This window comes from Pinus tabuliformis, chromosome 7, assembly GCF_031772625.1.
Source record: "Pinus tabuliformis cultivar Carrire ecotype Pingquan chromosome 7, CPIR1, whole genome shotgun sequence".
Classification (NCBI taxonomy): domain Eukaryota; kingdom Viridiplantae; phylum Streptophyta; class Pinopsida; order Pinales; family Pinaceae; genus Pinus; species Pinus tabuliformis.
In genome coordinates, this window is record NC_142293.1 from 1,033,408,789 (window position 1) to 1,033,423,333 (window position 14,545).

The 14,545-nt window shown below is 41.1% G+C and overlaps 1 pseudogene; it reads left to right on the top strand.

Moving 5' to 3' along the window:
• The first annotated feature begins 271 nt into the window (after nucleotides 1-271).
• Nucleotides 272-11,458, top strand: LOC149251222 (phospho-2-dehydro-3-deoxyheptonate aldolase 1, chloroplastic-like; annotated as a pseudogene).
• Nucleotides 11,459-14,545: the final 3,087 nt, after the last annotated feature.

Here is a 14,545-nt window from a genome sequence, read left to right on the forward strand (position 1 = left end):
ACCTTCACGAAGGTCTAGAGTTCATTTAATGGAAGTTGCAGTACCAAGCCCTAGGGGTTTATAGATCTACACGAAGGCATATCTAGGGAAACAGAAGACATCACACTAATCTCTGGATGCGAAAACTTGGTTCCAACATCCCCCCATATTGCTTCGAGTGAGATTTCAACATGTGCTACGCGGATTGATGCCAAAAGGGCCAGTAGTGTAGGGTTTTGTTTGGCACAATTAACTCTAAACCTGGGTCAGACCCACTAAGCCAACACCAGATCCTCAAAGGATGGTTCAAGATTTTTTCCAATCTACTGCAACCCTCAACCTTATTTGGGCGTTTGAAACAAGAGGCTATGCAGAAATGCAATGTGTTATTCATTGGAATTTGGATTTCACCTCTAACAATGAGAAAGGGGAGAAGTAACCTTTTCACTGGGCCTTGCAAAAGCTTTCAAAATTCATTTGAAATTTTTCATTCTCATTTTTTTATAAAGCATTACAAATATTTTTTGAATTCATCTATATATCCTTGTTCTCGTTCTTGATAATGTGTATGTGTTTTAGGTATATATGGATATTTCCCATCATGTCGACGAAGTTGTTGGATTCATGGCTTCCCGTGGCCTTATAGTTGACCACCCTGTTATGAATTCCAATGAATTATGGACATCCCATGAATTCTTGCTACTCTCATATGAGCAATCAATGACTAGGGAAGATTCCACTTCTAGAATATGGTATGCTTGTTATGCTCATATATTGTGGGTTGGTGAATGCACCGGGAAGCCTGCTTGTGCACATATTAAGTTCTTGAGAGGTGTCTCTAATGCTTTGGATCTCAAGATAGCAAAATTTCAATGCCCGTACATTTTCTTATTTGTTAGGTTATGGAAAACCTTAAGATTTACTACTTCGAAATTGGAAGAAACAAATATGGGTGGGTTGGAGACAGTCATCTATACATTCTTCCACCCTACCCATTAAAAATTCTGCCCAGTTTCAAGAAACAATCATTAAATTATTGCATAGTGGATGATGTTTTCCTCTAGCTTGTGTGTTTTTATAATGATTCTATAGGGACAATGTTGTCAAAGCAATAGCTTTTCCAGAGAGTACATAGAATGTTGGGAAATTGGTAAAATCGTGGCAGGGTGGAACCATCAATCTTTCATAGTTTCAACTTGCCCATTCATTGTCCTATGTAATCTAAGACAACCCATCATCATTATTATTATTATTATTATTTTTTAATTAGGGGAATGAGTATACCTGCAAATTTTCATTGAGGAGGTTTGGAGTTGAGTTAGAGGGACTGTACTTATACTCCTAGGCCCACTGAAAGATTTCCACTGTGTGGATGTCAACCATTCGACATAGCCTATTGCATATTAAATAATGTTTACTTCTATTAAGTAATGCTTACTTCTATTTATTGGGGTTTTGTAGCCACCAAAGAGTACATAGAATGATAGCCATCATTAATAGTTTCCCCCCTTTCCCCTACCTACTGAAGCAAGTTGGGACAAGCATCTGTTTGGGAGGTCAAAATCTTTTCCTGAGAAACACAAAGAGCTCATAATTGAATCACTATAGCATCTAGATATGAAAACTTGTTTGTTTTAGTGATATCTTTGAGTATTTGTTCAAACATCCTCATACATCGTTTTTGCCACAGGAAGTGTGAGGTGATCGATTTGATAACCTTCGAGATACTCCAAGTAGGTTCATGATCATTTTGGTAATTGGGAATTGGCTAATGCCCAATTTTATTGGTTGTGATTTCAACACAAATGCCTTTTTATGTTGATTTAGGTTATTGATTTAAGGATACGAATTTCATAAAATAAAACAAAATTGGAAATGCCAAGCTCTTTTTGATAATTTAGTTAGATGAAATATACATCACTGAAATAAAGTGGGGAAAATTAAATTTCTAATAAAATAAATGTTTTGGTTTTGGTGTTATGAGATAAACACTAAATTTTTTGGTGTTATGATTGTTTTTATTGATTCCTAACATTAAATTTTGTGGAAAATTATCTAGTTTCAGTGGTAGTCTCTTTTTTACTGTATAGTTGTTGTTTAGTTAGGCCATCACTTTCTCTAATTCTTTGAAATTTGCAAAGATAACTCTTGATGGAATGTTAAATAGATGGGTGCACCCCATGTTTTTTTTTTTCTAGAAGCACTTCATGTTGTTTGTGAACTTATATATGGATTTTTACTTGACATGTGTTATAGACATTTTTGTGCCTTACAGCATGAAGCATGAAATGTCAATAATCTAAGGGATCCAAAGTCCCTAAACATGTTGTTCCTACCCCTAGAGGAACAAGGTCAGCAAACCACAGCACTGAATATCAGTTCTCCACCTGAAAACACTCAAAAACAAGCTAATTCTGGATCATGTCGACTGCTCCACTGAACATCTGCGCTGAATGTCAACTGCTCCACTCGGTACCTGCGCTGAATGTCAACTGCAATGAAGGCTACCTACGCTGGGCGAGTTTGGCCAAGTGGCACAGTCATTCCTCAAGGTGTCAATGCCCAGGAAGCTTCCAAAATGACACTTGGATCAAGGAATTCGCCTAGTGATGAGTAAGAGGGTCTAGATCTCCAAGTGGAAGCAAGAACCTCCAGGTGGACTCAAGAACTGAAGAATAACTGAAGTGGGAGAGGACACTAGTCAGCTCCATGCCAAGCTCAAGCTGACTCATCCTTTCTCCAAAACTCCTATATATAGAGCTCTCTCATGAGGTCTAAGGGGGCTGGAATCTTGTGAATGTAAGGAAGTGCTGTTGGTTTGAGTATAGAACTATTGGGTGATTTGCTTGAAGGAGGTGAAGAGGAGATTTCTTTCTGCTGGGAGGTGATGCTGGATTGGGCCTTTTATGGTTGTATCACTTCCTGAACTTTACTTCTTCCATTAATAAAGCATTTGAGGTTCTTCTATATGCATGTGTCTCAATGGCGTATTGATACTTATATATTTGATTTATTCTAATCCTTGAATCAATTATGAATGTATGCTTCTTGTAGTTTCCCTCTCTTGTTATTTTGCAGGATCTTGGTGTAGCTGGGCCAGTGAAAGAGCAAGGAGCTGGGAGCAAGCAGCAAAGAGAGAAGATTGGATCAATCATTAGCGGAAGACATCGGTTAGTGGATCTCTTCCTCCTCCCTCTTACATCTCATAAATAAGTAATCTCAAATAGCTTTGCTTTGATTGTTGCTGAGGTACTATCACCCTTAGAGTGGGATAGGGTCATTCTGTATTGGATACTTTTCCCAACAACAAATTGGCGACTCCGCTGGGGAGCGTATCTTGTTGGTTGTTTGTGTTTTTGCTATTCATTTCATAAACACAGGGAGTACCGAATCGAACTGCATTTGGATCTTTCAAATGCAAAGTAGAGGGCAGCTACTCTAGCTCAGTTTCTGGGCATGTTTATGATTTGAAGAGCTGATCCATAAGGACTCTGAACGGCTCTTAGTGATATCTTTTCATCCTCCTTTTCATCCCTTAGTGTGTACTTGATTGATAGCTTCTGATTTGGCCAAAAACTATTGATTTTTGAGCAATCTGTGACCCGGAAACTGAGAAAAACGAAAGTTTATCTCTTCATTGCAGGCACTGTGAAGGCAGTCTGCATTTCATCGCAGGTCCCGAAGGGGCTACCTGCGTTGAATGTCAAACTGACAGTGTACTACCTGCGCTGAACCAGTTTTGCCTTGTGCAACTGGGGTTCCTTGCTGTTTATTGCCCTGTTTTCAACCTTGCTTTTGCAGCCTGTTGTCAGTCAATGTACCTATCTGAAACCACCTTTCTTTGCCACTATTCCGCCTCGGTTGTATAAAGAAACTGTATTTGTTCTTTGTGTATTTCTTACGCCATTTGCAGTTTCCCATAACGAAAGTGAACTAGTCTTGCTGTGGCCTCTTAGATCTAGACCCATGATAAGTGTCGTTCTGATCTTAAGAGTTAGTTTGTTTGCTGTTCATAGCTGATTGAGCTTTTGCTTTCATCATATGGTTTGAATTTATATATTTCTAGTGTCGAAACAAGTAAATCTTAAGGTGTCTTTTGATTTTGGACAAGCTTGTTTGCTTTCACTTGAAATTGAATTCAAAGTTATACAACAGCTTTCTTTTTGTAGTACATCAACATTAAGAAAGAGAAAAGAAATACCTGCATTGTGCATGTGCATTTTGACAGTTTGCATGTTGATTTAGGAAAAGTGCATTAGTGTGTGCTCTATGATCTGTGTGAAAAGATGATGTCTTTCTTTTCCCTCAGTAGTTAAGATTTTCAAAGTTGAAAGATTGAAAAGCGTGCTTATCATCTTAGACTGCATTTAGGAGTTTTACCATACATCTCGTGGTGATCCATAAAGGCAAACTGCTAAACAAGATCAACCTTAAAATAAATTGAATTTACATAACAACGCTTTGAAACACAACGCAAACACATAGAGGTCTAAGCTTGAGACGTGTTCCGGCGTCGTTAAACGTGATATCTTAGCGTTGAGTGGTTGGGTGATTCCTCCACGGTGAAGTGATAAGTATCAATACGGACTTGTGCTCCCACGTACCGTCGCGTATATATTGGGAGACCCCTATAGGAACAAAGCCTTTATCCATAGGAAACCGTGTCGGCCGCGCTACTGATCGCAATGCAGTGAACACAGCATTCACGAAGATCGACCACTCGTACCGTAAAACGTATTCTGTGGTTTTGCGAAAAGTTTGGCACACCCTCTGCCTAGAACTCCAGAGTAGTTTCTTTTGGCCTTTTTCAAACTCTATAACTGAAAAAGTCCATCCGAGCATTTGTCACTTCGGGCTCGTTAAAACATCGAAGGAGACTAGAGTCATCTTTAGGTTTTTCTCGACTCTTTAAAAGTGAAAAAGCGAGTTGTGTCTAAGCGTCGTTAAAATTTATTTTAAACGGGATAATCATCACCATTCCCTCGTTGATCTTCGAAGTTAGTCTTTTGGCATCGTAAGTTCTTGTAGAATCGCTAAGAAATCTTTTGGATAGACTAGATATGTCTGAACAACCGTCGACATCTAGGATTGTGTCGTCCGACACAGCAGCAGCAGAGCCTCCTGCTGCTACTCCAACGATGTTCGCTGGTATACCATCTGTCCCGGCAAATTGTCAACAAGAAGCCGGAGTCCAATCAGGGACGACGACATGGTTAGTTCCTATTTCTTCATCCGGAGTATTATCTGGTATTTCTTATGTTGAAACTCAACAAATTGATCCAATGTGTCTTCAAAGGCCAATTTACCCTTTAAGTACTGGATTTCGACCATATGGAGGGCAGTATGCTCTTTCATTGTTCCCTCCCAGAGAACAACCATATGGGAGTTTACAAAAAAGTTCAGGTCAAACTGTAATTACATCCGGCGGTTGGGTACCAATACTGCCTCAACAACCAGGGGTTGTATATTCAATGCAACCAGTACACCCTGTGTCGAATATTCCCACCATACCTGCTATAGTGAATGTGTCGCAAGTACAAGCTCCACCTGTTGTATGTCAACCCCAAGTTTCTCAGGTTGCAATACAACAACCTCTTGTCTCAACGACTCAATCACAATCTCAGGGTAGTGCCTCCTTATCTGGAGCGACTCAGGCTCAAACAAGTACTGTGACTCCTCATCCTGGTCAATCATCCAGTATTGGTCAACAACAAATGGTCCAACAACCAGAGCTGGTTCAATCTCAACAACCGCCATTCCAGCAATCATATCAAGGACCTGAGCAACAAGTCTTTGTAAGTAATGGGCAACCATACTATAATGGTTATGCCCATCAACCTTGTCAAAGTTGCCAGCATTATGCTGGTTTGCAAAGACCCATTGCTCAGGCGATCCCATCTTATCCTGGGTATGCTTCGCCTAACCTGAATCAACAGTTGCCCTTTGTAGCAACCCTAGAATTACCAGATCTAAACCGGCTGACGAATGATCCAATTTCTTATGCCCCTTGGTGGCCAGCGATTCCACATAAACTTCCGTCAGATATTCCTAAATTTAATGGAAATCCGGGTGAAGACCCGTCGAATCATGTGATGACATTCCATCTATGGTGTTCATCGAACACCTTGAATGATGATTCGATAAGACTTCGCCTCTTTCAGAGGACGTTAACGGGTCCAGCGGCAAAATGGTACATTGAATTGCCTAGAGCTTTGTTCGACAACTTCAGTACCTTAGCCACAACCTTTTTAACCCATTTTCAATTACCAATAAGGTATGAAACGGGAACAGAACTCCTTACCAACTTCAAACAGACGACTGCCACCCATATATCTGATCATATACATGAGTGGCGACGTCGTCGTAGGATGGTAAAAACGTACGTTCCCGATCAGCTATTAGCTGAATGGTTTATCAAGTCATTACTTCCTGCCATCACGGAAGATGTGGCAAAGGGGGGAGTCGTAACGGAAGAGCAGGTTATCGCTCGTGCGCAATATCTGGACTTGGTCTATACTCAGTCTGGCACGCTCTACGACAAAATACCTGACGCCCCTAGACCGGAATTCTCAATTCCTCCTCCTCCTAAATCAAACAATGACTCTCACGCCGAAGATGGCGTGATTAGAAAACACAAAATTTCTAGTCAAAATGCAAATGAATAACTTCTTGCCTCAGAAGTAAATGCCATGTCGACCGACAAGGGCAAACAACTGAAGCAACCAGGGGGCAAGAAGAAAAAGAAAGGAAGAAAAAGGAAACCCCCGGCAGGGTGTCATATATGCGATGAGGATCATTGGACGAAAGATTGTCCACATACAGCTGAAGTTAAGAAACTCTTTAAGAGTTCAAAAACCCCAGCAGTATTGACTGATCCGTTTCCCAACCCAGGTCAAAATCTGGTTGCTAATCAAAATGCTTCCCGATCCCAAGTGCTTATGTTGTCTGTCTCGAAGCAGCAAAATGATGCTTTGACAAGGAATAAAGATTACAGGAATCCACGGCTGTCGAATAACAAGGTTAATGAACAACCTAGTAGTTCGACGACAACTTTAACCAAAGTTGTGCCACCCAATATTCCTGAACCAATGATAAAGTCGCCAAAGGGAGTAGTACACAAATCGACATTTAATCCTCGTGCCAAGATAGCACAGAATTATAACATAATAGAGGACCTGGCTCAAACGTCGTCCGCTATGTCGACACTTGAGGTACCGCAAAATTGCCCCTCCCAAGAGCAAGCTTTATTATCAGCAATAGGTGGGATTGGCCCAATGGATTCCAATCTTGTGGCCTTTGATCATAAAGGATATGACCCTCAGTTACCAGCTCAACTAGCTTTCCTTATTCAAGTGAAAGCCCTCAACAAAACTGTTCATCGAACAATTATTGATGAGGGGGCATCTACATGTCTTATGTCGATGAGTTGCTGGAAAAATTTAGGCTCACCATCCTTGTCGAAATCATCAACTACATTAAAAGCATTTGATGGACGATCATACACTCCATACGGGATTTTAAGTAACTTGCAAGTTGAACTAGGGGGCAAAACATTAGGAATTGATGTTGAAGTAATTGATGGAAACCTCGATTACAACATCCTACTGGGAAGGCCCTGGATATATGCCATGGCCGCAGTTGTGTCGACCTACTTTAGGAAGATTGCATTTCCCTTTCAAGGAGGAATTACAGTCATCGACCAACAAACTTTCCTCCCCGACAGTTCACAAGTTACAGGAAGCATTCCAATGATCCATGGAAGCAATCATTCGCTTCAAAATATTAGAGTAGGTCTCCTAAAAGACCCTGCCTTAATGGGTACTTTTGCCCTACCGCCTGCAAGTAATCTGATGGAAGTGGCCACAGTGGAAACCTACAATATGAAATCTTCTATATCTAATGGATTCGGAAGATCCATAAACATTTTGTCAGCGTGGATCATCGCCCTAATAGAAATATTGTAAATACAGTGGGCTCCGAGGACGGTTCTTATCTCGTGTCAACCTCGTTAAAAAATGAAACAAGGAGTCATGAGGATAGTTCTTTTACTGTGTCAACCTCATTAAAAAATGAAACAAATACCCTTTCCGAGTCTCAAAGGTAAACCTTCATTCCAACCACCGAGTTGGATGCAATGAAGCTTGGGGGGGGCATGCACCTCGATTTGCGTGTTTATGCTGGGGGCATGCAAACTTATCATCGAGCAATTTTAGCATAAAGTTCATGCTCGTTAAAAAATAAACGCAAGATCGAGTAGTTTTACCGCGGAATTTATGCTCGTTAAAAAATAGAAAAGCGTGAGCAAGAGTTTCCTCCAGAGTTTAAGCTCATTAAAAAATGAACCTATTTCGGTAAATAAACATTGTGATCATAAATTTATTAGCCATAAAAAGCCTTGGTCGTGTTTGCACCCACCACCTCCATTCCATTTGGCCGATCGTTCACCCCCATATGATTGTTTACCCATTTTGAGGAACAGCTGCGAAGAGTGATTTCACCTAGCCATCCTTGTGACACTGCCGTGATTGGAAAATTCCAACCTGTACCTGGAATCTGCTGCTATCCCTGTTTATCACTCGTTCCTCAAAAGACGAGTCTTCTTTGAGCTCTTTTCAACTGACTCGTAAAATATGAAAAGTTTGCCGAGTTTTGGCCTTCCAGCTCGTTAAAGTGACCGGAAGAGCTATCCCTCCTCTAGATTTTAATCTTTTTGGACCTGAGGGATTATTACACAAAAAGGTCGAGCGCTTGTTTTATTCGGCTCGTTAAAATTATCGAAAACTCATCCCTTCTGTATTGTTTTACACTTTTTCAGACTTAAGGGATTAGATGACGAAAAAGGAATTTTGGAGTTAACTTTCTGTACCTTTTCAGACTCTCTAAAAATGAAAAGGACCGAGTTTTCTTTGTCGTTAGACTCGTTAAAATGATTAAATAGCGACAAACTTGTCTTTAGACGAGAACGAGTTTCCCTATCGCTAGGCTCGTTAAAACATAGCGATGGGCTTGCCCAAAGGGCAGGTTATAGAACAAGCATATGTTATCCTCCTCAAGCTTGACAAAAATAAAGAGGTACTGGTCAGAAATGACTGGGGAAAAATTGGGAGAACCTCAAAGCTTTAATGGTAGCAAGTCGCTCTTGAACATGACACTTTTCCTCCGTATCACATCGGGTTGGGTTGTTTCATTCACCGGTCTCATCACCATGGTCCGTGCCAAACCATCCACATTTGGGGTAATGCTACCGATCCATCGCATCAGTGTCGTTATATGTTCAAGAGATGTTGTTCAGAAAGAGTCAACCGTGTCCCATCCACTGCCATACATTATCCTTCATCCACCCATGATCGCCACCCTGAATCATATTTCACAGATTGTTTTCACCTCCACTAAAATCATTAGCTCCGTTCCGTGTCACTGATGTGGGATTCATTAAGGCCCTCCTTTGACGGATCGCTTCTTGTCGACTTCAGCTCATTATCCAAGAAGTTGATCTAGGAACACCCCCCTCAGTACTTTGAAGCTTGCATGCCTCAATGGCAAGTTTCTCACTTCCGGCGACAGGTATAAATCAATGACCTTCGACCAGAAGATTTTGCGTGGTGTTCGACGCCAAGTCTTATATTCACACCACGTGAATTGTACTGCAGTACCTTGAGGGTCATTATCATTATCGGTGATTCCTCTCGCGCTTGTTAACGGTTTACATCATTGACCGGTAATCAAGCGATGTCTCTCCATGTTCGACTTCAGCGCAATTCTCACATGGATCGACTTGTACTTAGAGTGAAGATCGAACGAGTTTGAAGACCCCGGATCTAGTTTCATCCATCTGGGCTGCGATATATATTCAGGAAACATAAAGACATTTTACATGTACATCATTGCAGCAGATGATCATCCTACTCAAAGGATGATAATTTCAGCAGAGAATTATCAGTCTATCATCAGACGATCGTCTGTTCTATGTACCAAAATGAATTTATAAAGCTGAGCATGGGAATGCCCGCCTCAGCTAGATCATGAAAGCAGAATGAAAAATAATGTATTGTATTGTATTTTATTACAGGTCACCTCTCAGCGATTGAATGAACTTCGGATCCTCCTGATAAAGCATTTCACCCGATAAACGACCTCATACTTTAGGGGGCAACTGTTATAGACATTTTTGTGCCTTACAGCATGAAGCATGAAATGTCAATAATCTAAGGGATCCAAAGTCCCTAAACATGTTGTTCCTACCCCTAGAGGAACAAGGTCAGCAAACCACAGCACTGAATATCAGTTCTCCACCTGAAAACACTCAAAAACAAGCTAATTCTGGATCATGTCGACTGCTCCACTGAGCATCTGCGCTGAATGTCAACTGCTCCACTCGGTACCTGCGCTGAATTTCAACTGCAATGAAGGATACCTGCGCTGGGCGAGTTTGGCCAAGTGGCACAGTCATTCCTCAAGGTGTCAATGCCCAGGAAGCTTCCAAAATGACACTTGGATCAAGGAATTCGCCTAGTGATGAGTAAGAGGGTCTAGATCTCCAAGTGGAAGCAAGAACCTCCAGGTGGACTCAAGAACTGAAGAATAACTGAAGTGGGAGAGGACACTAGTCAGCTCCATGCCAAGCTCAAGCTGACTCATCCTTTCTCCAAAACTCCTATATATAGAGCTCTCTCATGAGGTCTAAGGGGGCTGGAATCTTGTGAATGTAAGGAAGTGCTGTTGGTTTGAGTATAGAACTATTGGGTGATTTGCTTGAAGGAGGTGAAGAGGAGATTTCTTTCTGCTGGGAGGTGATGCTGGATTGGGCCTTTTATGGTTGTATCACTTCCTGAACTTTACTTCTTCCATTAATAAAGCATTTGAGGTTCTTCTATATGCATGTGTCTCAATGGCGTATTGATACTTGTATATTTGATTTATTCTAATCCTTGAATCAATTATGAATGTATGCTTCTTGTAGTTTCCCTCTCTTGTTATTTTGCAGGATCTTGGTGTAGCTGGGCCAGTGAAAGAGAAAGGAGCTGGGAGCAAGCAGCAAAGAGAGAAGATTGGATCAATCATTAGCGGAAGACATCGGTTAGTGGATCTCTTCCTCCTCCCTCTTACATCTCATAAAGAAGTAATCTCAAATAGCTTTTCTTTGATTGTTGCTGAGGTACTATCACCCTTAGAGTGGGATAGGGTCATTTCGTATTGGATACTTTTCCCAACAACAACATGCTAGTGATAAAATGGACCCAACAGAGTTGGTGAAGGTTTGTGAGATATTGAAACTACAAATAAACCAATTAGGATGATAATAATAGTCCAAACGGGTGCTGAGATATTGAAGTTGAAGCTACCCCATTTGATCAAATAAGTGCGGCATGAAGGCTCGATTGTTACATGGGTCAATGGCCCTATACATGGGAACACAATTAAAGCACCTTCTGGGCTGAAGACATGTCCATTTGATTCTATCTGGGTAAGTCATGCTTAAGATTTCAATAAATATGAAGGATTTCCCAACAATTATTTATTTTTCCAGTGTCATGTTAACCAGTAAATATTAGATTTGGAAACTGGCATTACATATCATTGTTTTCACATACCTCCCCTTGATGTTAACATAGTAAACTTAGCCACATTTTCAAAAAATGAAGATGCAGCCACTAAATTATACTGTTAAGTTATGGTATGTTCTATGCTTATAAAAATTTACTTATTTTCCTTATTATATTCAATAGATTAGCAATCACATGTACATAAAGTAAAGTGCAGATAGAACATTAAATGATCGATAGAAAACAAGCCAAGACAAGAGACACAAGATGTGGTGGCTAGCCAGGGACAAACCCCACAATGTCTGGGGAAACCCTTTGATAAAATATTCTTTTATCTTCAATAATTCAACAGAGAGAAATAGTACAATAAATCTGATTTATAGCAGCAGTAGCAAACCCTAGATCAGTAGCATCAACATTAGCGACTTCATCATCAAACTAGGGCAGACGATATCTCACAAACTGACCATCGGATCGGCTTGATTCCACCACCAAAAGTTGCAGCTTCCAGAGGAGGTTCAAATGAACCTATAACGTAGTTCAAATGAGGATATCTTCTAGTCCACACAGGTAAAAATTTACTTTTGCAGTTGTAGCTTTAGTTTCGGCAGCTTCCGGCTTCAAACTAGGGCATTCGATATCTTGCAAACCGTCCGTCGAATTGACTTGATTCCACCACCAAAAGTTGTGGCTTTCAGAGGAGGTTCATATGAACCTACAACGTAGTTTAGATAAGGAGATATTCTAGTCGATACAGGTCAATCTTTACTTTTGCAGTTGCAGCTTCAGTTTCAGCAGCTTCCGGCTTCACATGTGTGAGGGAGAGACCCTTTTTTGTGCAGTAGAGAAGAGACTCTTTTCTACGCAGTAGAGAGAGAGAGAGAGATGTGATGAGATGAGTGAGGTAAAATGAGGAAATTTCCTCCTGTATTTATACACAATGTTGGTGTTTGAATAGATGCGACTGTTGGGCTTCTGAGCCTACATGAGTTGTAGGTCGGCTTGATAATAATTCCAAAATCAAAATAAATTCATATCTCCATGAATACTTATCAGAATCAGATGATCTTTATATCAATCCTACACCTCTCAATGAGAGGAATCTACCAAAAATATTATCAGCCATGAATAAGATGACCCACATGAAGTTTTTCCCTAGTTTCCAATTTTAACACTCCCTCTTAACTAGGGAGAACTTCATCTGCAATCTGTCTATCAGTCATTACTATTCATCCATAAAATGCACTACCCTGTATAGCCTATCCCTTGCCCTGCTCTACTCTATTCTACCTGTTTTTCTTTGTCTTGTTCTGCGTTGTACTCATCTGTATTGTGCTCTGCTCTGCTCTTGTATTATTCTGTTCTACTCTACTTTTGTCCAAATTATGAAGAAGAAGAAATGATCGAGGATGTATCATACTGACTCAAAGTCAGTCTCAGAGTATGTACCACTAGTTCTAGACCAGTCTCAACCAACCTAAAGTCAGCGTCATAGTGAGTACAAATCCACTGGTCCCAGACCAGTATCATCCTCCACTGACTCAAAGTCAGTCTTAGAGTGTGTACCACTAGTCCCAGACCAGTCTCAATCGACTCAAAGTCATCTTCATAGTAAGTACCACTCCTACCATTGGTCCCAGACCAGTATCACAGTCTCAGAGAGTGTACCACTGGTCCCAGACCAGTCTCAAATGACCCGAAGTCAGTGTCATAGTATGTACCACTCTCACTGGTCCCAGACCAGTATTGCATTGACACAAAGTCAGTCTCAGAGTATGTACCACTGGTCCCAGAACAGTCTCAACCGACTCAAAGTTAGTGTAATAGTATGGTACAACTCCTACCATTGGTCCTAGACCAATATCATTGATCCCAGATCAATGGAGGTCATCCTAGCATAGGGAGTACGGTAGATACAACGATGCGTCCATCGATACTACTATGGTCCCTAACTTCATTTCCCTGCTCATTGATCAGATGAGAGGTACTTACCATGAGTCCCAGACTACATGGGTAGGATGCCTCGACAAGAGAACTAATCAATCCTGTCCTCACAGGAGAACACATCAATCCTACTACAATCGCCATCAAGAACACATAAATCCAGGCCGCCATGGAGAACACATCAATCCAAGCCTCACAGGAGAACACATCAATCCTGCTACAATCACCATGGAGAACACATCAATCCAGACCTCACAGGAGAACTAATCATCCTGCTACACAGGAGAGCGAGTCATCCTGTTCCACAAGAGAGCGAATCATCTTGTCCCACAAGAGAGCGAATCATCTTGTTCTAGTGTGCACTACCAGGGGAGGGTGAGTCACCCTGTGGTCTTATGTTGCTCTAGTAAGAACCGCAAGCCCTTAGAGCTCCCAGAGCTCAATGTATGCAACCTGCAGGACCCTTGTACAAGGGTTTCTTGATGACTCCAATTCGTTTGGCAAAATCACAGATTAGATCTTTCCTCGGGGCTTTGACAAGGTGTATCGACCCGGTACATCATCTTAATGCGATGGAGCCTCCTTGCTCATCGACTTACCATATCCCAGATGATGTCTATCTGCTAGAGCGATCATGAAATACGAGATTCTCTGACAAACGAATCCAAATCTGGTTGTCACAAAGGATCACAATGGTATCCAATGTAAATCCAAACAGCTCACTAAAGAGCTTTCACAACCAAACTGCCTCACAGGAGGCCATGCTGGCAGCAATATACTCTACTTCGGCGGTGCTCAAGGCCACCGACTTTTGCTTCCTGCTTATCCATTATATCAAAGAAGAATCCAAAGAGAAATAGCACTAAAAGTGATCCAGTGATCCTCCACGCTACCTGCCTAATCAACATTTGAATAATCATGCAGTTTCATATTTCCAGCAGTGTATCTCAATCCATGAGAGATTGTGTCTTGAAGACATCTCAAAAGATTCTTGGCACCAATCTAGTGAAGCTCAACCAAATATGAGCTCACAATGCTAACTGCAAAATGTATGTTCAAACAGAGGTTCACCAAGAACA